Raw genomic sequence first — 25,830 nt, 5'->3', positions numbered from 1 at the left:
TTCAGACTTTGGCAGGAGGTGATGACTTACAGCACCAGGAATGTCATTATAATTTCAAGTATTGATATTAATAAGTACATTTTGTCATCTCAAGACTAATAATCATTTGTATTACTTCCCAGATACTTGGATATTTTTATATATCTTTTGAAGTAGAAGTATATTTATAACTCCTGCAATATTATTAACTCCTTTAATATTTGATTAATAAATTGCTACTACCATAATGGGTAAAATTAAATTTTAAGGCAGTAGATGCCATGAAGAATAATCAAAGTTTGAATTATGACGTTTTTATTAGGCTCAGGGAAAAATCTAGACCATAAGCATTGGAATGCCTCCAGTTAAGTTTTATAAGATTCAGGGTGAATCACTGAGTGATTTACAAGGACAGAGTTATTTTATGGTTCACAAACTGTGGAAAAATATATAAATAAAAATCATTAAGAGAAGGAAAGGCTTATCTGGTTTATTCTGATGTAATTGTAGTTACTGGAGCCAGGGAGGGCTTCAGCATAGCAGTGAGAGCACATAATTTTCCTGCTTAAAATTGTTCAGAGACTTTCCATTGAACTCAGGCTAAAGTTCAGAATTTTCTATGAAACTGTTTCCTGCTTCTTTTTCCAGGCTCATCTCAGACATCTGCTCTAGCCCCACTGGACTCTGCCCTCTAAGGTCTCCCTCCTTTGGCTCCTGCCTGAAGGTCTTGAACATACTGTCCCTTCTCATCAAGACCTCCAGACTGCTCCCTGGCTAACCTATTGCTCAGATCTCAGTCTAAATGTTTTTCTGCAGGAAAGACTTCCCAGTTTGCCAGACTGGGCTGTAGGGCCCTTGTTCTGTGCTTTATAACATCTCATTTAGCCCATTTGAAATTATTTTATTTAATGCATATAATTATTCATACAAATCGGTTTAGATCAATGTTCAGTGTCATTTTCTGCCTCCTCTTCACTTGGGAGAAGAGGGGAATTCTTGGTATTAGTCCCTGGGTTTGGGGAGTATGTTTGAACTCCAAACCCTTGAGGGTCTGTCTTTCCTACTAGAGTACAATCTTTGTTAAGTCTGGAATCCTATCTGTCTTCTTCTTCAGCTTCTAGTGACTGATAAAACAAATGCTTAGTATATGATTTTTGGCTAATAGTGATGTTGTTAATAGTGTCATCTTTGTTGTTAAATAATAATATATATATTTCTTATGTAGTTTAAAAATGTAGATATCATGTTTCCCTCAGTGTGTTTCATACTATACTAGAAAACTCAGATGTATTTAAAAATGAAGGTTAATTAATTTATTTTATAGATACTGAGTTCTTATCATGTGCAGGACACAAGGCCAGGCATGGGGGCAGTGACCAAGAATGATGAACAGGACAGCATGGCTTTTCCCAACCCCTACCCCAGGAAATTGGATCAGAAAGCAAAGTGAGAGTAACATTTCATTGTATGGTGTTAATGCCAATGCTTACCATGAGGAAAGGATGAGGGTGCTCAGAGAGATTTGTTTGTTCACTTTCAGCAAACTGCATTTTGATGTGTGCAATGTTAAATGAATTTATCTTCTGGTTTTAACTAAACTAATAACCACAACATTGGATATCCACACTTGTGTGAGCAAAGAGTTAGCAAACATTTTCTCTTTCTGCCTAAGAACTTGACCTTTTGTTATCTTTCCCGCTCTTTCCTTAGAGTACTGAAAAAGCAGTGTGTCAAACAGGTTGCTAGGCAACATTGCTTATGATAAAAATGACTAAGTAAAAAAACTACCACTCAACTGTGAGAACTGTAAGTTCTCAGCTTTTGGCTCAGTGTGGTGACTCTTGGAGCACATCTTCCTGGGAATTCTGTATGCTATGCCTCTGAGTTGCCACATGAGTTTCTTAATCTATTTTCTGTTGTTAAAACAGAATAGAAGACTGAGTGATTTATAAAGAACAAAAGTTTATTGCTCATGGTTGTGGAGACTGGTTAGACCAAGAGCATAGCCCTAGCATCCACTTGGCATCTGGTGAGGGTTTTCTTGCTGAATCATAATATGGTAGAGAATGTCATATGGTGCGACAGAGCAAACATGGGTTTGGGTCTCTCTTCCTCTTCTTATAAAACTATTAAATACTCTCTAGGGCTCCACCTTCATGACCTCATCTAATTCTAATTACCTCCAAAAGGCTCCACCTCCAAATTTACTAACATGAGTCTGGGGGTTAATTTTCAAATGCATGAACTTTTGGGGTACACATTCAAATAATAGCAATGAGGCATTGGCTACCAGGGTGGACTATGAAACTAGTCAGTAAAGAGGTTGTCATATTCTTGAACTTGAGATATAATACAAGAAGGTCAGAGGGCAACCCTGGCCTGTGGCAAGGACTATTCAAAGACTTCCACATAAGAGGATCGCCTAGCTAGCTCAGCCTGCTCTGGCAGGCTGCGATTCCTAGACTATGTGCATCTAAACAAATCTAAAGCCAAGTGTGGCCTAAATAATCCAAGAGTTTGAATATTTAAAACAGCCTTAAGAAGATACCTTAGAAACCATAATGGCTTCAAAAAGTTTCTGCAAAACACTTGTTGTTTAGAAATGACACCAATGACAGCTGGGTGCAGTGGCACATGCCTGTAATACCACAAGCTTGGGAGGCTGAGGCAGCAGGATAACAAGTTCAAAGCCAGCCTCAGCAACTTAGCAAGGCCCTTAGCAACTTAGCAAGACCTTGTTTCAAAATAAAAAAGAAAAAGGGCTAGAGATGTGGCTCAGTGGTTAAGCGCTCCTGGGTTCAATCTCCTGTCCAAAAAAAGAAAAAAAAAAAAAAGAAACTAATAAACACAAGTAGACAAGAAGAAAATGTCAGAGTCAGCACTTTTTGGCTCCTAATACAAGCTCTTCATCCAGAATATTGTAAGGAAAAAACAGTGACAACCTAATTTGATCTAATAAGCAGTCAGCCAAAAAGATTAGGGTTATCAAGAAGGCACTGAAAAGCTGGCTGGGCAAGGTGGTACATGCCTGTAATCCCAGAGGCTTGGGAGGCTGACACAGGAGGATCTTGAGTTCAAAGCCCGCCTCAGCAAAAGTGAGGTGCTAAGCAACTCAACAAGACCTTGTCTCTAAAAAATACAAAATAGGGCTGGGGATGTGGCTCAGTGGTCGAGTGCCCCTGAGTTCAATCCCTGGTACCAAAAATAAATAAATAAATAAAAGGGGGCTCTGAAATATGAACTTATATCCACTACTATTGATGATGTATGTTTTCAGATACATGGCTAAATATTGAGTGTGTATGGTATCTTGGGCCTTCTTCGAGATGTAAAGAGTATATATTGTATCACAAGCATGTGATTATTGGCATAATATAACCAATAATGTTTGCTAATCATGGCTAGCAAACATTTATGAACTAATTTTCTGAAATCTTATTACTTTTTCTGTACATGTAATGCTAGAGATCAAACCTAGGGCCTGCACAGGCTAGACAAGCACCCCACTGCAGAGCTTTACCCCCAACCTACAAAATAAATTAACTGATGACAAAAGAGAATTTTGTTCTATTATTATATAAAACATATTTAAATAGATTTTTATTGCTTTATCTTAGTCTCAAAACTCCCATTTTTATGTTTTCTAAGTATATAACATGTAGTGTAATAAAGCTGCCTACTTTATAAATGTGTGTATTTATATATCTACCCATATCTATATGCTATAATTTGAATGCTGAATGTCCCTCAAAGGCCATTTGTTTAGACCTTGTCTCTAGGATGGTGCTATTGAGAGATGGTGGAACCTTTAAGAGGTGGATCTAGTGGGAGGTCCATAGATTGTTGAGGGTGTGTCTTGAAGGAGATTGTGGATCTCTGGCCTCTCAGCATTTTGCTTTGCTTCCTGTTTCATGAGATGAGAGGTTTGTTCCACTGTGTGCTCCTGCCATGATGTGCTGCCTTCATGAGAGGCCCAAAGATATGGAGCCACTAGATTCTGGACTGGAACCTCAAAACTGTGAGCCAAAATAAACCTTTTTTCCTTTAGGTTAATTGCCTCAGATACTTCATCATAGTGATGGAGAGCTGATGAATACAATATACTGCAGATGTGCTGAATTTTTGTCCACCATGGAGATGGACAAAAATATTTGGAAACTTTGATGTAATGATTCTCAATTCTGGCTAATATTGGCTAATATCACTTGTGGAGTTTTTAAAACATTCATCATGCTTCTTCAGTACCTTGCCAGGAATACAATGTTAGAATTTCAGGGAGTGAAGCCCAGTGATTCACAGTTTTAAAAGCTCCACAGGTAATTCTGAGGCAGAGGGAGAACTGAGAATCACTGAGTATTGACAAGGGAAAATTTTCTCTATGTATGATAATTTCCCAGACCATTTGCAATAATATTACCAGGTGATAGGGCTTCTTGCTTTTAGTTACAGATTTCTAGGTCTGGCACTAGATCCACTGAATCAGAATCTTGAGACCATGTAGGTATTGTATATTTGGTATTGTGCTAAAACTTTTGCACTCATTATTTAAATATTCAAGTACCTTTAATGTAGACCCATAGACTCCATACTCCATTTTTTTTTTGTACCAGGGATTGAACCAACCATCACTTAACCACTGAGCCACATCCCAACCCTTTTTATTTTTTATTTTGATATAGGGTCTCACTAAGGGCTTTCATAAGTTGCTGAGGCTGTCTTTGAACTTGTGATCCTCCTGCCTCAGCCTCCCCAATTCTTATTTTATATATGAGGGGGAAATCATTAGACAAGGAATGCTCAGAATAAGGGTTGCACATGTGCAGGTGGGAACAGGGAATCTGAATTCTTAACCAGCTCCCAGATAATCTTACACTATAGAATTTGAAAGGCATTAGAATTTGAGATGCTTTCCTCTCCACCAATCATTTTTATGTTAAGAAATTCCAAAGCAGTCACTAGGGTTTGTTATGCCAAAGAAAATTACCTTTTTGCCCTTAAACATGAACAGCAATTATGGGAGTTCATTAGTATGAAATAGATTCATATTAAAGAGTCTCTGGGTTAGCATTTATGTTATTCTGATAATTCCTTTATTGCCACATAATAGTCATTCTCTGGAAAAGCTCAGAACAATACCTGTCCTCTGTTGTTTCATGATGTTCATATAAGCAGGATAAATATAAGTTAAGAATAATTATAAAAATTTGAGTATAATCAAGGTTGGCAGAAACTAATTAAATAGGACATATGCAGAAAGGTTCTTAATTAGCCTTTAAGAAATTGTCACTTATCTTGTGACTTCAACTCTTAAGGAAGGAGGCAGAAAAAATGGCAAAGCACATGAATGTTGAAGAAGGCCGTGACTCAGACCATCTGGGCACAAAGTCAGTTGTTAAAACACAGGAGAATAACGAAGGCAGAATGACTCTGACCTTGTGTTGCAGAATTGTTGTCTAACTAAATAGAAGAGAAATTTAATATAATGATTTCCCCTGCTGGGATTAGTTAAACTCATGTCATGTTGGGATATAATCAGTTTGAAGACAGAAAATGAGGCAGGTGGTTTCTGAGAATATGTTCCAAGAACTGTATGCAAGCCATGAAATGTGTGTGTGTGTATTTTAGGCACACCTGCATTCATGTTGTATTGCAGTTGCTAGCATTTTTTTTTTTTGGTCTTTCTCTTGCTTTTTATGACCTACCTCCTGAAGTTGCAGAGTGTCACTTCTCCACTTCTGTTGTCTTCTATTAGTAGAAGCAGTTCCAAAACCCTGCTGAGGTTCAAGGGTATGTGACAGACTCCATCTCCTAAAGCAGGAGAGGAAAATTATGAAAAAGCATGTGAAATGAGAAGTATTGTTGTACCAGTTTTGCAAAATACAATCTGCCAGTGTCTTTCAAGAAATGTGTCCATTTCAGTTAATAGATTTATTATTGTGAAGTTTTTATGATAATAAAAAATTATTTCTTTAACATTAGTGGGATCTGTTTGTGATAATGTCCCTTCTTTTATTTTATTATTGGTAATTTGTGCCTTTTAGTTTTTCATGATTAGAATAGCTAGATGTTTATGCATTTGTTGACTTTTTTCAAAGAACAAACTTATGGTTTTACTGATTTTCTCTTTTTAAATTTTGTTAAGTCCTAATCTTATCTTTGTAATTTCCTTTATTACTCTTACTCTGGATTTAATATGTGTTTCTTATTTATTATTCCCCTTATTTCTATCCAGCTTTTTAAAATTAAAGCTTATATAATGATTTCAATTTTTATTCTTTTTAAGGATAAGCATTGAGATTCATAAATATTCTAAGCATTGTTATCATAAATTTTAATATGCTGTTCTTTTATTATAACTTTGTTAAAAATATTTTCTAATTTCCCTATTGAGTTTATCTTGGACTCAAAGGTGCTTTAATTCCCAAATAATTGGAGATTTTTCCAGTTTTCTTTGTGCTATTAATTTGTTTTATTACTGAGGTAGAATTCATGAAGTGTAAAATTAACCACTTTTAGGAGGTAAAATGTATATTGGCCTTTAGCACATTCAGAATGTGGTATAATGATCACCTCTATTTAGTTCCAAAATGTTTTCATCACCTGAAAAGAAAACCTTTTACCCTTCAAGAAACCACTCCACATTCTCTCCTCTGGCAATCACTAATGTCTTTCTGTCTTTATGGATTTGCCTATTCTGAATATTTCATATGAAAATAAAATTATACATTATGTGACCTCTTATGTCTGGATCCTTTCACTTAGCATATTTTTTGAAGTTTGTCCATGTTATAGCATGTATCATACTTTATTTTATAAATGAATAACATGCCATTGCATGAACATATTCATTCATCATTTATTGGACATTTGGGTTGTTTCTAGCTTTGAGCTATTATGAATAATGCATCTATAAACATTTGTCTACAAGATTTTGTTGGAATACCTGTTTTTAATTCTCTGAAAATACCTAGGAGTAGAATTACTGGGTCTATGATAATTTTATTATTAACTTTTCCAGGAGCCATGAAACTATTTTCCACATTGCTATACAATTTAATATTTCTACCAGAAATATGTGAGGGTTCCAGTATTACTTTTTTTTTTTTTACGATAACCATCCCAGTGAATATGAAGTGATATTTCATTATAATTTTGATTTGCTTTTCCCTAATGGCTAATGATGCTGAACATCTTTTCATGTTTGTTGCCCATTTATGTATGTTCTTTGGAAAAATATCAACTCAAGTTCTTTGCCCATTTTAAAATTGGATTGTCTTTTTTCCTGTTGAGCTGAGAGCATATTTATTTATTCTGGATTGTAGACCCTTAAGGAAGGGTCTACAAGGGGCCATTATGAAATTGCATGATTTGTGAGCATTTTCTTCCCATTTGGTAGGCTATCTTTTCAGTTTTTTTGATAGTGCTCTTGTATATGCAAGTGCTTCTAATTTTGTTGAAGTTCGGTTATCCTTTGGTTTTGTGGCATGTGCTTTTAGTGTCATTGCTAAGAATCTATTGCCAAGTCTACAATCATGAAGATTTACCTTATGTTTTCTTCTTCAAGCACTGTTCTTTCCCCATGGTCTTGGCACTGCTGTTAAAAATCAGTTCAACATTGGTGTGTGGGTTTTATTTCTGGACTCTTATTTTTATTCTATTAGTCTATATGTACATCCGTATGCCAGTATCATACTGTTTTGATTACTGTAGGTTTGTAGTTAGTTTTAAAATTCAGAAGGGTGAGTCATCCAATCTTATTATAATTTTTTCAAGATTATTTTGATTATTTGGGGGTCAATGGAAATTCCATATAATTTTAGGATGTACTTTTTCATTTCTGCAAAAAGGCTATTGGGTTTTTAATAGTGATTGCCTTGAATCTATAGATTGTTTTGAGGAGTATTTCCATCTTAACAAAATATTAAGTACTACAATACATGAATATGGAACATGGATGTTTTTTCCATTTATATTTAGATCATCCTTAACTACTTTCAGCAATGTTTTGTAGTTCATAGTGTACAAGTTTTATAGTTTCTTGGTCAATCTTATTCCAATGTATTCTTTTCTTCTAATACTACTGTAAATGGAATTATTGTTCTCATTTCTTTTTCTTATTGTTAATTGTAAAGAGAAACAATTGATTATTTGTATGTTAATCTGTGTTCTTCTAGTTTGATAAGTTTCTTTCTTAATTCTAATAGGTTTTTTTTGTTTTTGGAGATTCTTTAAGATTTTCTTTTTGTCTTAGTTTATCTGCATTATCTTAGAAAATACATTAACCAGGTAGCTTATGAACAAGAAACAGAAATTCTCACAATTCTAGAGGCTGAGAAGTCTTGAGATTAAGGCACTGGAAGATTTAGTATCTGATGAGAGACAGCTTCATAGTTCATAGATGCCATATCCTCACCATATCCTCACATGAAAGAGCTCTCTGGGGTCTTGATTGTAAGAGTACTAATCCAGTTCCTGAGAGCTCTACCATGGTGACTTAATTAGTTTCCAAAAGGCCCATTTCCTAATATCATCAGCTTGATTAGTCCCAATCTGCATACTTTAGGGGGACACAAAAATTCACACCATAGCACAAGGTCATGACATCTGTGAATAGAGATAATTTCCAGTTTGTACATCTTACTTGTTTACTTTTTGTTAAAAGTTCTGCCTGGGGTCTGTAGTTGTGGCTCAGTGGTAGAGTGCTTGCCTAGCATGTGTGAGGCATTGGGTTTGATCCTCAGCACCACATACAAATAAAAATAAATAAATAAATGAATAAATAAATAAATAAATAAATAAAGGTACTGTGTCCATCTACAACTATTTTTTTTAAAGTTCTGGATAGAATTTCCCATACAATATTTGAATTAGAATTAGCGAGGCAGGAATTTTTGTCTTGGTCCTAACTTTAGGAAGGGTGGAAATGTTCAATCTTTCATCATTGAGTATTATGTTAGCTCCAGGTTTTTTGTAAATATTTTTCATCATGTTGAGGAAATTCCCTTCTATTCTTAGTTTGTTGGGTGTTTTATGTGTCATTGTTTTTTAGATATAATTTTGTTATGGTCAGTAAACATACTTTTATTGCTTCAGTTTTTAAAAGCTTATTAAGATTTGTTTTATGGCCTATATAGAGCCACTTGGTGACTCTCTGTGTGCCTGTTTTTAGTTTGTTGGGTAGTATTTTATGTCAATTAGATCAAGTTGATTGACAGTCTTGCTCATCTTTTCTGTATCATTGCTGATTTTATGTCTACTTGTTTTATAAATTATGAGACAGTAAGGAATATTGAGATTTTAAGCTATAATTATAGATTTGTCTATTCCTTTCAGTTATTTGAGTTTGATTCAATGTACTGTGAAATTCTATAATTATGTGCAGAGACATTTAAGATTTTATGTCTTCTAGGCAAATTAACCCTTTTATCCTTATGAAGCACCTTTTTAACCTTTGATAAGATTTTATGTCCAAAATCTAATTTGATGCTAAAGTAGCCACTCTAATTTTCTCATAATTAGGATAAAATGGTATATTTTCATGACTGTATGATTTTTAACCGGTGTCTATATGTACATATATGACTACACAATCAGTGTGAGTCTACATCATGTACAACCAGAAGAATAAGTTACACTCCATTTATGTATGAAGCGTCAAAGTGCTTTCTACTGTCCTGTATAACTAAGTAGAACAAATAAAAAAAATTATGCCTGACAATCTTTTAATGGAGTGTTTAGCCAACTATATTTATTCTATTTATCCACATGGTTGGGTTAAGTCTATGATCTGACCCTGTTTGATGTTTGTCCCTCTGTTTTTCCTTCTTTATCTTCTTTATCTAATGTTTTTAAAAAAACATTTTTTCTTTAGCAGTAGGAGGACACAATACCTTTATTTAGTTTTTACATGGTGCTGAGGATCAAACCCAGTGCCTCATGCATGCTAAGCGAGCACTTTTCCTCTGAGCCACAACCCCAGTGTTGAGAGCCACAGCCGAAAGGGGCCCCAGCAAACTTCCAGCTGCCAGCTGATGATTGGCTCACAGCGGCCCCAGCAAACTTCTAGCTGCCAACTGATTGGCTCCTCTGTGGTGATGCTCATTGGGCTGTCCCCCCCCCCCTTTCAGACCACGGAGCTGCTCACTGGGGGACTTTTTTTTGGCTCTGCCCACGCGACCAAGCCAATCGGCCTCAAGAGCAGGAGGAGAGGGGGAGGTTGAGAGGCTTGTGGGAAGCCGGTGGTGGCAGTTGGGCTCTGAGGGGTTTTCCTGAGGAGCTGTGTGGTGTGGTGTGTGTGTTCTAAAAATAAAGTTCGTTTCTTTTGACAAGTGGCTCCTGAATTGTGCCCAGCCAGACTGCGGCATTTGGTGGCTCGCATGGGGAACGACGGAGGGTAAGTGATAAGGTAAACTGCTCCCCCCTGAGGGCAGGGCGAGAGGATGGGTAGCCATTTTAAGATTCTTCTTTTGTTTTGCTTCACTTTTGTTTTAAGTTCCCTGTCCCTGGAGATGTGTAAGATGGAAGAAAAACCACTCACATCTGAGGAACAGATAGGGAGAAAGGACGGATGGACATTTCAGGAGGATAGAAAGGCTATAATGATTTTTTGTTGTTCCAATTTTGTTTCACTCTGTTTCAGTTTTGTTTGGCGTTATCTTCTTGGGTTGTATTATAGTTATAGTAGAAATATTCAAGTAAAAGAGAAGGTCTCTCGAGCTAGTCAGACAGAGAAAAAAATTCAAGTAAAAAAGAAGGTCTCTCGAGCTAGTCAGACAGAGGAAAAAATTCAAGTAAAAGAGAAGGCCTCTCAAGATAGTCAGAGGAAACAATTCAAGTAAAAGAGAAGGTCTCTCGAACTAGTCATACAGAGGGAAAAATTCAAGTAAAAGAGAAGGCCTCTCAAGCTAGTCAGACAGAGAAAGAAAGTATAGAGCAGAAAAAGCCATCAGGGGGAAAGTTACAACAGGAGACTGCTACTAACACCTTTCTATCACCAGAGGGCATAAATGTCCAACCAACAAGGCCACCTCCATATGCTGGGAGGCCCCCAACCCCCGCAGTTGACAGTTGGGATCCTGAGACAGGATCTCAAATATTAACATGCCCTGTATTTGAGGCAAGAGGGCAGTGAATTCACAATGCTTTAAATTGCAAAACAGTGAAGCAGCTAAAAGAGAACCTATGGTCCTCAAGCACCCTTCACTGTAAGCATGGTCAAATCCATTAACAATTTGAACATGATGCCAGCAGATTGGGCTAATATGTGTAAAGCTGTGCTAAATGGAGGACAATACCTGTTATGGAAGGTTGCCAATGAGGAATTTTGCAAGGAGATGGCTAGGCGAAATATGGCAGCTGGTTATCCTCAGAGAAATCTAGATATGTTGTTAGGAAAGGGACCTTATGAGGTTCAGCAGCAACAAATTGCATATGATCCTGGCATATATGCACAAATTGCTGCAGATGCGGTTAGGGCATGGAAGACTTTACAAGGACATGGAGGTTTACAAGGTCAATTATCTAAGGTAATACAAGGAGCTAATGAATCTTACGCTGAATTTGTAGATAGGCTTATTCAAACAGCTACCAGAGTTTTTGGGAATACAGAACAAGCAATGCCATTACTAAAACACCTGGCTTATGAGCAAGCGAATCGTTGGTGCAGAGATATCATTAGACCATGGAAACATGAAGATTTAAACACATATATTAAATTATGTAGAGACTTTAATGAACAAGGGCAAGTCTTGGCAGCTGCAGTAAAACAGGCTTTAGATGCCAGGCCAAGAACATGCTACAATTGTGAACAAACAGGACATTTTAAAAGGAATTGTCCCATAGGAGGAGGGTTTAACAAAACTATCAAAGGAGTAGAATACCAGGTATTTGCCCATGATGCCGTAGAGGGAGACATTGGGCTAATGAATGCCGTTCTCAAACCACCATAGACGGTACTCCATTATCAAAAAACGAACAAGGACCAGGTGTTTATCCACGATATCGTGGAGAAAGGCATTGGGTTCCATTGCCAAAAAATGGACAGGGGGGCCCAATGCTCCGGGGCCCAAAATCACAAATATACGGAGCACTGGAGGAACCCAGCAACCCCATCAGGGTAGTGCCCAGGACACATTGTCCATTAGATCTCTCATCAGACAAACCAGAGGGAGCGCAGGGTTGGACATCTGCGCCTCCAACAGAGCAGTACTAACTCCAGAGATGGGAGTTCAAATCATTCCCACAGGGGTGAAAGGACCTCTTCCCAAAGGAACTTATTATTGGGACGCAGCTCTTCTACTCTAAAAGGACTTATGATAAGTCCAGGGGTAATTGATCCCGATTATGAAGGTGAAATAAAAATTACAGCCAGTTCTCCAAAGGGTATATCAGTAATTTCACCAGGAGATAGAATAGCACAGTTACTAATAATACCCAGCCTACATGATAAATTTTCCAGTCGTACTGTAGAAAGAGGTTCCAAGGGATTAGGCTCCACAGGTGTAGATTGGGCTATGCTTTCTTTAAATTTAGATTCTCGCCCCATGCTAAAACTAAATATTCAAGGACATGAATTTAATGGGCTATTGGATACAGGTGCAGACCTTAGCATCATCTCTCGTCAAGAATGGCCAAAACATTGGCCATTACAACAAGCCACTCAAACACTTCGAGGCCTAGGAGTGGTGACTAATCCCCATAGAAGTGCAATGGTATTAGATTGGAAGGATCCTGAAGGATGTGAAGGAACTATACAGCCATATATATTGGATCATCTTCCCGTAAATTTATGGGGACGAGATGTCCTAGATCAATTAGGTTTGACATTAACAAATAACATCAACCAAAATGCACCCACTATTATGACTAGACAAGGTTTAGGAAAGGAAAAAGATTAGAAAAACAAGAACAAGGTATAGCAGCACCAATACAAATAGATCAAGGAATGGACAGACATGGGTTGGATTTTCAGAAAGGGCCACTGAGACAATAAAAATTACTTGGAAATCAGAAAGACCAGTATGGGTTCCTCAGTGGCCCCTGACTAAAGAAAAGATATAAGCAGCCCATGACCTGGTCAAACAACAATTAACGGAAGGACATATACAACCTTCTGTATCTCCCCATAATACTCCCATTTTTGTCATCAAAAAGAAATCTGGTAAATGGAGATTATTGCAAGATTTAAGAGCCATTAATAATGAGATGGTTATTATGGGACCTGCTCAATCAGGGATTCCTCAATTGTCTGCTTTGCCAAAAACTTGGTATGTTTTAGTTATAGATATTAAAGATTGTTTTTTTATCAATTCCAATTCATCCTGAGGATAGTCCACATTTTGCATTTACTATCCCTTCACTGAATCATGAAGGTCCTGATCAGAGATATGAATGGAAAGTACTCCCTCAAGGGATGGCTAACAGCCCAACTATGTGTCAAATTTATGTTAACAAAGTAATCCAGCCACTTAGAAATCAAAATCCTGAACTACAAATATTTCACTATATGGATGATGTATTATTAGCACACAAAGATAAAAACACATTGCTAGAATGTTATGCCACACTTACAAACTTATTAAAAAATTATAATCTAGAGATAGCAATAGATAAAGTACAATTAAATTTTCCAATTAATTATTTAGGAGTTCTATTATCCTCAACCATGGTCCATCCACCAAAAATTCAAATATGAGTAGATCAACTCAAATCACTTAATGACTTTCAAAAGTTATTAGGAGACATAAATTGGATAAGGCCTTATCTAGGTATACCAACAGGAGAGTTGGGACCTTTATTTGATATCCTAAAAGGTCCATCAGATCCAAATTCACCCCGAATGTTAACGCCTGAATCAAGAAAGGCACTAAAAATCATTGAAACATATATTGAAAATATGCATTTGGATAGAATTGATATAAGTTTGCCTTTATTATTTATTGTACTTGCCGCAGTCTGGCTGGGCACAATCAGGAGCCACTTGTCAAAAGAAACTAACTTTATTTTTAGAACCACACACGCCAAACAAAACACCCTCTCAGGAAAAACCCTCAGAGCCTCAACTGCCACCACCGGCTTCCCACAAGCCTCTCTCTCCCACACAAGCTTCTCTCCACCTCCCACAATCCTCCTGCTCTTGAGGCCGATTGGCTGGGTCACATGGGCGGAGCCAAAAAAGGCCCCAATGAGCAGCTCCGTGGTCTGAAAGGGCAGGGAAACAGCCCAATGAGCATCACCGCAGAGGAGCCAATCAGCTAGATGTTGCTGGGGCCGAGGAGCCAATCAGTAGATGTTGCTGGGGCCGCTGTGAGCCAATCATCAGCCGGCAGCTGGAAGTTTGCTGGCAGCTGGAAGTTTGCTGGGGCCCCTTCGGCTGACTCTCAACATCTCCCCCTCTCTGTTTAAACAACAAGCATGTGGCTTTGGGACCGTGCCTGCCTTAGGTTGTCCAATAGTACATATGGTCCTTAGGTTAGTACCATTGCAATTGGATCTTACCCGTCACTGACTACCGGTCCAGTATACAGCCACACCTGTGGAGAGGTCTTTGTACCAGCGGGGGGGGTGAGGTTCTTTGCCTCACCTCTGTTGGCCCCCAAATTTTAGCTGGACGATCATGACAAGCAGAAGGGAGGAAGATACACCAAGCCAATTGACGGCTCCTTTTGAAAAAATTGTACCACCAATGACATCATCAGCAAAAATACCCCAACACTACCACAAGTCACTGCACCAACAGATAGTTCACAATGCATACAGGTGAGCTCACAATGTGTCCAGGCAAGTTCTGCAAGCAGTTCAGTGATGGCTATTGTAGAAGCTGTAGATTGGTTTTATCTTTCACTTCACCAGCACTGGGATGAAGATAGGAATTCTGGCAATAATGGCTAAAGAAAAAATTATGTAACATTACAGAAGGCACTAAAAGAAAACAATTTTCTTAACAATTTACATTATCTTTAAGAGAATTATTAAATATAATGAAAAGGAAAGGTGAAAGTAAACAAACAGATCTGTTAACCTTCTTTTTTGTTTACATATTAAAACAATCCTCAACAGTTGTTTACCCAATTTAAATTAAACCATATAAATCACGTGAAAAAAAATATTTGGATCCATTTTATCATGAGCGCTCATCATATATGATATATGGACATACGTACATTCAAACATATAACACAAAACACAAGTGTGCACACATAATATAATACATACAACACATAACATTATAGTAAAGGCCTTATAACTTTTTACAGGTGAAATCTCCATTGCAATGTTGAAAAACTCTATAGTCAAAAAATAGAACTGATCAGCAAAACATTAACCTAGGTCTGTATGAGCTCACAAAACAAAATAGAACTTCATGATATGGCAAAGGGCAATAATAAAATAGATATTGAAAAAAGCATCCTGGTTCTGTTGCAGATGTAAGAATAGCCAAACTGGAGTTTTGGATATCAGTTGTTATGGATTTGAGCCAAATCATCTTCTTTTTGGTCTGTAGAAATCGCTTTAGTTAATCTTTCTGGAATCCAAATCGGCTGCTGTTCTCCCTGTGGAAACACACAAACAGACCCCCGACTCCAGAGAATTACTGGGTCAGGACCTTTCCATGGTCCTATTAGAATATCCTTCCAAAGCACCTTGGGCTTATTAACATTTTTTGGACACATATGCCTTTCCGCAGCACTAAGTCCTGATGAATCCAAATTTAAAAAGTTTAGAGTAAAAAGGGTTATTTTAAGTTTATCTTTGGGGAATATATACCCCTTCCCAATTCCTTCTTTTTGCTTTAATAAGTACATTTTAATAGTTTGATGAGCTCTTTCAAGTATGCCTTGTCCCTGTGGATTGTATGGGATTCCTGTTATATGAGTAATGCCAAATGTTGAGCAAAATTGTTTAAAAGAGGTAGAAGTATAACCAGGGGCATTATCTGTTTTTAACTGTTTTGGAACGCCCACAGTGGCAAAATTTTGTAAGCAATGAGCTATAACACCTTTAGTTTTTTCTCCGGCATGAAGGGAGCCCATCAAAAATCCAGAAGAAGTATCAACTGTAACATGCAAATATTTTAATTTTCCAAATTCTGGCAAGTGTGTGACATCCATCTGCCAAATATGGTTAGGTATCAATCCTCTAGGATTGACTCCAAGATTAACTTGTGGTAAAAAGGTCACACAATTTTGACATTGTTTTATTATTTGTCTAGCTTGTTCCTTAGTTATTTTAAAACGCTTTTGTAAAGTATTAGCATTGACATGGAACTTTTTATGAAAATTTATAGCTTCTTCTAGTGTAGAGAAAATATGTATGTCATGTGTAGTTTTATCTGCTAAATCATTGCCCAAACTAAGGGCTCCAGGCAATCCTGTATGTGCCCTGATATGTCCTATGAAGAATGGATCTTTTCTGTCCCAGATTAGACTTTGTATAGTGGAAAGCAAAGAGAAAACAGTAGAGGAAGGGGAAATCCTACCAGCATCTTCAAGAGATACTATAGCATTAACTACATACTGACTATCAGAAAATAAATTAAATACAGAATCTTTAAACATCACAAAAGCTTGTAAAACTGCATTAAGCTCTACCTTTTGAGCTGATTGTTTGGGTACTAAAAATGTAAAAGTTTGATCAGGGGTAACTACTGCTGCTGTACCATTATTTGACCCATCAGTGAATATATTTGGCGCATTCATGATAGGTGTTTTTCTTGTCATTTTTGGAAAAATTACAGGATGCAATGACCAAAGAGACAATAAAGGATTAGATGGTAAGTGGTTATCAAATGAAACATTAGATTTGCACATGATTATTGCCCAAGTATTTAACTCATTAGCTAACTCATCAATTGATTCATAGTATATGGAGTAATAATTTTATTGGGAGAAATTCCAAACACTCCCTTTGCTGCTTTTATTCCTTTGAGTATTAATTGTCCTACAGCCTCAGGATACGTAGTAAGAATAGTGTTAGGAGAATAAGATAAATGTATCCATAATAATGGACCTTCTTGCCAAAATACTCCTATAGGAATATTTTTTGTTGGTAGTACAATAAATAATAAAGGCAAACTTATATCAATTCTATCCAAATGCATATTTTCCATATATGTTTCAATGATTTTTAATGCCTTTCTTGCTTCAGGCGTTAACATTCGGGGTGAATTTGGATCTGATGGACCTTTTAGGATATCAAATAAAGGTCCCAACTCTCCTGTTGGTATACCTAGATAAGGCCTTATCCAATTTATGTCTCCTAATAACTTTTGAAAGTCGTTAAGTGATTTGAGTTGATCTACTCGTATTTGAATTTTTGGTGGACGGACCATGGTTGAGGATAATACAACTCCTAAATAATTAATTGGAAAATTTAATTGTACTTTATCTATTGCTATCTCTAGATTATAATTTTTTAATAAGTTTGTAAGTGTGGCATAACATTCTAGCAATGTGTTTTTATCTTTGTGTGCTAATAATACATCATCCATATAGTGAAATATTTGTAGTTCAGGATTTTGATTTCTAAGTGGCTGGATTACTTTGTTAACATAAATTTGACACATAGTTGGGCTGTTAGCCATCCCTTGAGGGAGTACTTTCCATTCATATCTCTGATCAGGACCTTCATGATTCAGTGAAGGGATAGTAAATGCAAAATGTGGACTATCCTCAGGATGAATTGGAATTGAAAAAAAACAATCTTTAATATCTATAACTAAAACATACCAGGTTTTTGGCAAAGCAGACAACTGAGGAATCCCTGATTGAGCAGGTCCCATAATAACCGTCTCATTATTAATCTCTTAAATCTTGCAATAATCTCCATTTACCAGATTTCTTTTTGATGACAAAAATGGGAGTATTATGGGGAGATACAGAAGGTTGTATATGTCCTTCTGCTAATTGTTGTTTGACCAGGTCATGGGCTGCTTGTATCTTTTCTTTAGTCAGGGGCCACTGAGGAACCCATACTGGTCTTTCTGATTTCCAAGTAATTTTTATTGTCTCAGTGGCCCTTTCTGAAAATCCAACCCATGTCTGTCCATTCCTTGATCTATTTGTATTGGTGCTGCTATACCTTGTTCTTGTTTTTCTAATCTTTTTCCTTTCCTAAAACCTTGTCTAGTCATAATAGTGGGTGCATTTTGGTTGATGTTATTTGTTAATGTCAAACCTAATTGATCTAGGACATCTCGTCCCCATAAATTTACGGGAAGATGATCCAATATATATGGCTGTATAGTTCCTTCACATCCTTCAGGATCCTTCCAATCTAATACCATTGCACTTCTATGGGGATTAGTCACCACTCCTAGGCCTCAAAGCGTTTGAGTGGCTTGTTGTAATGGCCAATGTTTTGGCCATTCTTGACGAGAGATGATGCTAAGGTCTGCACCTGTATCCAGTAGCCCATTAAATTCATGTCCTTGAATATTTAGTTTTAGCATGGGGTGAGAATCTAAATTTAAAGAAAGCATAGCCCAATCTACACCTGTGGAGCCTAATCCCTTGGAACCTCTTTCTACAGTACGACTGGAAAATTTATCATGTAGGCTGGGTATTATTAGTAACTGTGCTATTCTATCTCCTGGTGAAATTACTGATATACCCTTTGGAGAACTGGCTGTAATTTTTATTTCACCTTCATAATCGGGATCAATTACCCCTGGACTTATCATAAGTCCTTTTAGAGTAGAAGAGCTGCGTCCCAATAATAAGTTCCTTTGGGAAGAGGTCCTTTCACCCCTGTGGGAATGATTTGAACTCCCATCCCTGGATTTAGTACTGCTCTGTTGGAGGTGCAGATGTCCAACCCTGCGCTCCCTCTGGTTTGTCTGATGAGGGATCTGATGGACAATGTGTCCTGGGCACTACCCTGATGGGGTTGCTGGGTTCCTCCAGTGCTCCGCATATTTGTGGTTTTGGGCACCGGAGCATTGGGCCCCCCTGTGCATCTTTTGGCAATGGAGCCCGATGCCTTTCTCCACGATATCATGGATAAACACCTGGTCCTTGTTCGTTTTTTGATAATGGAGTACCGTCTATGGTGGTTTGAGAACGGCATTCATTAGCCCAATGTCTCCCTCTACGGCATCGTGGGCAAATACCTGGTATTCTACTCCTTTGATACCTAGTTTTGTTAAACCCTCCTCCAATGGGGCAATTCCTTTTAAAATGTCCTTTTTGTTCACAATTGTAGCATGTTCTTGGCCTGGCATCTCAAGCCTGTTTTACTGCAGCTGCCACAATTTGCCCTTGTTCATTAATGTCTCTGGCATCTAAAGCCTGTTTTACTGTAGCTGCCACGACTTGCTCTTGTTCATTAATGTCTCTACATAATTTAATATATGTGTTTAAATCTTCATGTTTCCATGGTCTAATGATATCTCTGCACCAACGATTCGCTTACTCATAAGCCAGGTGTTTTAGTAATGGCATTGCTTGTTCTGTATTCCCAAAAACTCTGGTAGCTGTTTGAATAAGCCTATCTACAAATTCAGCATAAGGTTCATTAGCTCCTTGTATTACCTTAGATAATTGACCTTGTAAACCTCCATGTCCTTGTAAAGTCTTCCATGCCTTAATTGCATCTACAGCAATTTGTGCATATACACCAGGATCATATGCAATTTGTTGCTGCTGATCCTCATAAGGTCCCTTTCCTAACAACATATCTAGATTTCTCTGAGGATAACCAGCTGCTGCATTTCGCCTAGCCGTCTCCTTGCAAAATTCCTCATTGGCAACCTTCCATAACAGGTATTGTCCTCCATTTAGCACAGCTTTACACATATTAGCCCAATCTGCTGGCGTCATGTTCAAGTTGTTAATGGATTCGACCATGCTTACAGTGAAGGGTGCTTGAGGACCATAGGTTGTTACAGCCTCTTTTAGCTGCTTCACTGTTTTGAAATTTAAAACTTGGTAAAATCGCTGCCCTCCTGCCTCAAATACAGGGCATGTTAATATTTGAGATCTTGTCTCAGGATCCCAACTATCAACTGCGGGGGTTGGGGACCTCCCAGCATATGGAGGTGGCCTTGTTAGTTGGACACTTACGTCCTCTGGTGATAGAAAGGTGTTAGTAGCAGTCTCCTGTAGAGGTGGTGCTGTTGGTTGGACACTTACACCCTCTGGTGATAGAAAGGTGTTAGTAGCAGTCTCCTGTTGTAACTTTCCCCCTGATGGCTTTTTCTGTTTTACACTTTCTTTCTCTGTCTGACTAGCTTGAGAGGCCTTCTCTTTTACTTGAATCTTTTCCTCTGTCTGACTAACTTGAGAGACCTTCTCTTTTACTTGAATCATTATGTCTTCTCCTTCCTCTACCATTGTCTGAACTGAAGGCTTTGGACTAAGCAAACCAGATACGAACGTCCACAATGGCAATGTGCCAACTGGCAGAGTCCCTGGGCTGTTCTTTTCTATTCTTTTAAAATCTTCACCATGATGGTTCCATTGTGATATATTTAACAACTCCTCCTTAAAAAGCCATGGGCTACATTTTTGTATTGTATCAATGTATGCCCTGACTGTTCTTGATTTTACTGAGATGCCTCCTTCCTCTAACAATTTACTTAACACTCTTTCAGTTTGTTTTTTGCTAATTTCTGATCCCATATTTCTACTATAATACAACCCAACAAGATGACGCCAAACAAAACCGAGACAGAATGAAATAAAAAGGGAACAACAAAAAGTCATTATAGCCTTTCTATCCTCCTGACATGTGCATCCGTCCTTTCTCCCTATCTGTTCCTCAGACGTAAATAGTTTTTCCTCAGATGTGAGCGGTTTTTCTTCCGTCTCACTCATCTCCAGGGACAGGCAACTTAAAACAAAAGTGAAGCAAAATAAAAGAGGAATCTTAAAATGGCTACCCATCCTCTTGCCCTGCCCTCAGGGGCGAGCAGTTTCACTTACCCTCAGTCGCTCCCCGTGCGAGCCACCAAATGCCGCAGTCTGGCTGGGCACAATCAGGAGCCACTTGTCAAAAGAAACTAACTTTATTTTTAGAACCACACACGCCAAACAAAACAGCCTCTCAGGAAAAACCCTCAGAGCCTCAGCTGCCACCACCGGCTTCCCACAAGCCTCTCTCTCCCACACAAGCTTCTCTCCACCTTCCACAATCCTCCTGCTCTTGAGGCCGATTGGCTGGGTCACATGGGTGGAGCCAAAAAAGTCCCCCAATGAGCAGCTCCGTGGTCTGAAAGGGCAGGGAAACAGCCCAATGAGCATCACCGCAGAGGAGCCAATCAGCTAGATGTTGCTGGGGCCGAGGAGCCAATCAGCTAGATGTTGCTGGGGCCGAGGAGCCAATCAGCTAGATGTTGCTGGGACCACTGTGAGCCAATCATCAGCCGGCAGCTGGAAGTTTGCTGGCAGCTGGAAGTTTGCTGGGGCCCCTTTGGCTGACTCTCAACAGTACTACCAACAAAAAATATTCCTATAGGAGTATTTTGGCAAGAAGGTCCATTATTATGGATACATTTATCTTATTCTCCTAACACTATTCTTACTACGTATCCTGAGGCTGTAGGACAATTAATACTCAAAGGAATAAAAGTAGCAAAGGGAGTGTTTGGAATTTCTCCCAATAAAATTATTACTCCCTATACTATGAATCAAATTGATGAGTTAGCTAATGAGTTAAATACTTGGGCAATAATCATGTGCAAATCTAATGTTTCATTTGATAACCACTTACCATCTAATCCTTTATTGTCTCTTTGGTCATTGCATCCTGTAATTTTTCCAAAAATGACAAGAAAAACACCTATCATGAATGCTCCAAATATATTCACTGATGGATCAAATAATGGTACAGCAGCAATAGTTACACCTGATCAAACTTTTACATTTTTAGTACCCAAACAATCAGCTCAAAAGGTAGAGCTTAATGCAGTTTTACAAGCTTTTGTGATGTTTAAAGATTCTGTATTTAATTTATTTTCCGATAGTCAGTATATAGTTAATGCTATAGTATCCCTTGAAGATGCTGGTAGGATTTCCCCTTCCTCTACTGTTTTCTCTTTGCTTTCCACTATACAAAGTCTAATCTGGGACAGAAAAGATCCATTCTTTATAGGACATATCAGGGCACATACAGGATTGCCTGGAGCCCTTAGTTTGGGCAATGATTTAGCAGATAAAACTACACATGACATACATATTTTCTCTACACTAGAAGAAGCTATAAATTTTCATAAAAAGTTCCATGTCAATGCTAATACTTTACAAAAGTGTTTTAAAATAACTAAGGAACAAGCTAGACAAATAATAAAACAATGTCAAAATTGTGTGACCTTTTTACCACAAGTTAATCTTGGAGTCAATGCTAGAGGATTGATACCTAACCATATTTGGCAGATGGACGTCACACACTTGCCAGAATTTGGAAAATTAAAATATTTGCATGTTACAGTTGATACTTCTTCTGGATTTTTGATGGGCTCCCTTCATGCTGGAGAAAAAACTAAAGATATTATAGCTCATTGCTTACAAGATTTTGCCACTGTGGGCATTCCAAAACAGTTAAAAACAGATAATGCCCCTGGTTATACTTCTACCTCTTTTAAACAATTTTGCTCATCATTTGGCATTACTCATATAACAGCAATCCCATGCAATCTACAGGGAGAAGGCATAGTTCAAAGAGCTCATCAAACTATTAAAATGTACTTATTAAAGCAAAAAGAGGGAATTGGGAAGGTGTATATATTCCCCAAAGATAAACTTAAAATAACCCTTTTTACTCTAAACTTTTAAAATTTGGATTCATCAGGACTTAGTGCTGCGTAAAGGCATATGTATCCAAAAAAATGTACATAAGCCCAAGATACTTCGGAAGGGTATTCTAACAAGACAATGGAAAGGTCCTGACCCAGTGATTGTCTGGAGTCGGGGGTCTGTTTGTATGTTTGCACAGGGAGAACAGCAGCTGATTTGGATTCCAGAGAGATTAACTAAAGTGATTTCTACAGACCAAAAAGAAGATGATTTGGCTCAAATCCATAAAAGCTGATATCCAAAACTCCAGTTTGGCTATCCTTACATCTGCTACAGAACCAGGATGCTTTTTTCAATATCTATTTTATTATTACCCTTTCCCACATCATGAAGTTCTATTTTGTTTTTTGAGCTCATACAGACCTAGGTTAATGTTTTGCTGATCAGTCCTATTTTTTGACTATAGAGTTTTTAAACATTGCAATGGAGATTTCACCTGTAAAAAGTTATAAGGCCGGGCAGACTGATCCGCGCTGCCTGCCCTGTGGCTACAGAGGGCGGGGTACCAAGAGAAGCAACCAGCAAGCAGGAAGAAACATTGCTGCAGATTCTGAGGAATCCTGCCGGCTGAGCACCCACTGAGCCCCGGGCTGAATTCGGGATTTCAGACGGGGAAGGAAGCAGTACAGTTCTATCCCCCACAACGGAAACTCCACCAAGGAAACCAGCGGCCACCATCTTGGAGAGCTGAAGTAACCACCTCCACTCTCCGACAGATTGCAACAATAAAACAGGTGTGTGTTACTCAGCTCAGCTCCCATACAGCGGGGAATTCGCATAAAATCTTTCCTAGGCTTTCCGGGGGTGGGATTATCAGAGCAAGCCTGCATAAAGGTGCGGGGAAAACTAGAGACACCTGACCTTCAACTCCCCCTCCCATCAGCGGCGAAAACGAAACCTGTCTAGCCAGCACTGGGGGAGGGGCAAGTGGAAAAAATCAAAACAATAGAGTGCTGGGGTTCCCAATAGACACCCTCCACACCCAACAAACGGCAGGCCCAGAGTACAGTTTGAACTGCTGAGAGGCATCACTCAGGGGAAATCTGGTCTAGCAGGAGAAACCAGGACTAGCAGGAGAAACCAGGGGACTAGTGGCCAGGCCCTCATGACTGGGCGGCTGGAGACCGCCCGCCCGCCGGCGAGAGCCCACCCGTTGCCCGCGCAACTGGGCGGCTGGAGACTGCCCGCCCGCCAGCGACCGGGAGCTGAAACCAACCAGAGACATTCCAGTCCCACCCCCCCCATTCGGACACCCCAGCAAGGAGCCTGGGGCTAGCCATAGCAGAGAAGTGACATCACTGGATCTCAGCCGTCGGAATTCCTTCCCAGCGGATTCCAATTTAGCAGGTATAGTCTACCAATACAAAGGAGAGACAACAGAGATATACAAAACCAAAACAAATCTATAGAAGAGAGCAGAAACACAGCAATCAAATAGAGCTGGAAAGTAATGTGAACATCATGAAAAAACAAGGGAAAAAAGGAGTACAATCAATGCAGGACAAATTAATTCTACAGGAGGACCTAGAAGCATCAGAAACAGGGATAGGGAAAGAACTCAAGGCATACCTAACTCAGATGGAAAGGAATATTAGAGAAGACATGAGGCAGCAAGTCCAAGCAATAAAAGTATATTTTGAAAACGAGTTAAACAAATTCAAATGTCAAAGACCAAGCTTTACCAGGAGATAGAGATCTTAAAAAAAAATCAAACAGTAATCCTAGAAATGCAGGAAACTATAAACCAAATTAAAAACTCAAACAAGAATATTACAAATAGACTAGATCAAGTAGAAGTCAGAACATCAGATAATGAAGACAAAGTTTATCAACTTGAAAAGAATATAGTCAACACAGAAAAGATGCTTAAATCCCACGAGCAATCTATTCAAGAGCTATGGGATGTCATAAAAAAGAACCAAATTTGAGAGTCATCGGGATAGAAGAAGGCATAGAGATTCAAACCAAAGGAATGGACAACATATTAAATGAAATAATTCTAGAAAACTTCCCAGAGATGAAAGATGGAATGGATTGCCAAATCCTGGAAGCCTACAGGACCCCAAACATTCAAAACCGTAATAGACCAACTCCAAGACATATAATTATGAAGATAGACAACATACAGAACAAGGAGAGAATATTAAAAGCTATGAGAGAAAGGAGGCAGATTACATTCAGGGGTAAACCAATTAGGTTAATGACATATTTTTCATCACAGACTTTGAAAGCGAGAAGATCCTGGAACAATGTATTTCAAACGCTGAAAAATAATGGATTCCAACCAAGAATACTGTATCCAGCAAAATTAAGCTTCAGATTTGACAATGAAATTAAAATCTTTCACGATAAACAAAAGCTAAAAGAATTCGCAGCCAGAAAACCAGCACTGCAAAGCATTTTGAGCAAAATACTACAAGAAGAGGAATTGAAAAATAGTGCCCCAAACTAACAGCGGGAGGTATCTCAGTAAAGGGGGAGGAAAATAACCAAAAAGTAAAAACTAGCCAAACTAAAATAAATAAATAAATAAATAAATAAACAAACATGACTGGAAGTACAAGTCATATTTCAATTGTAACCTTAAATGTTAATGGCCTAAACTCACCAATCAAGAGACATAGGCTAGTAACCTGGATCAAAAAAACAAATCCAACAATATGCTGCCTTCAGGAGACTCATATGATAGGAAAAGACATACACAGGCTGAAGGTAAAAGGTTGGGAAAAATCATACCACTCGCATGGCCCTCGGAAGCAAGCAGGAGTGGCCATACTCATACCGAATAAAATCAACTTCAAACCTAAGTTAATCAAAAGGGATAAAGAAGGACACTATATACTGTTAAAAGGAACCATCCACCACAAGACATAACAATTATCAATTTATATGCACCAAACAATGGTGCTGCAACGTTCATAAAACAAACTCTCCTCAAGTTCAAGAGTCAAATAGACTACAACACAATAATTATGGGTGACTTCAACACACGGCTCTCGCCATTGGACAGATCCTCTAGACAAAAACTGAATAAAGAAACTATAGAACTCAACAGCACAAT

General features: G+C 38.3%; 1 pseudogene; it reads left to right on the top strand.

The window, feature by feature from the left end:
• The first annotated feature begins 1,342 nt into the window (after window positions 1–1,342).
• Window positions 1,343–25,830, top strand: part of LOC131423505 (ubiquilin-4-like) — a 64,098-nt pseudogene continuing 39,610 nt past the window's right edge.

This window comes from Marmota monax, unplaced genomic scaffold, assembly GCF_021218885.2.
Source record: "Marmota monax isolate L192 unplaced genomic scaffold, Marmota_monax_Labrador192_F-V1.1 WCK01_AAM20220418_F8-fsc00048, whole genome shotgun sequence".
Lineage (NCBI taxonomy): Eukaryota > Metazoa > Chordata > Mammalia > Rodentia > Sciuridae > Marmota > Marmota monax.
This window is presented reverse-complemented; position numbering and strand designations above follow the sequence as displayed.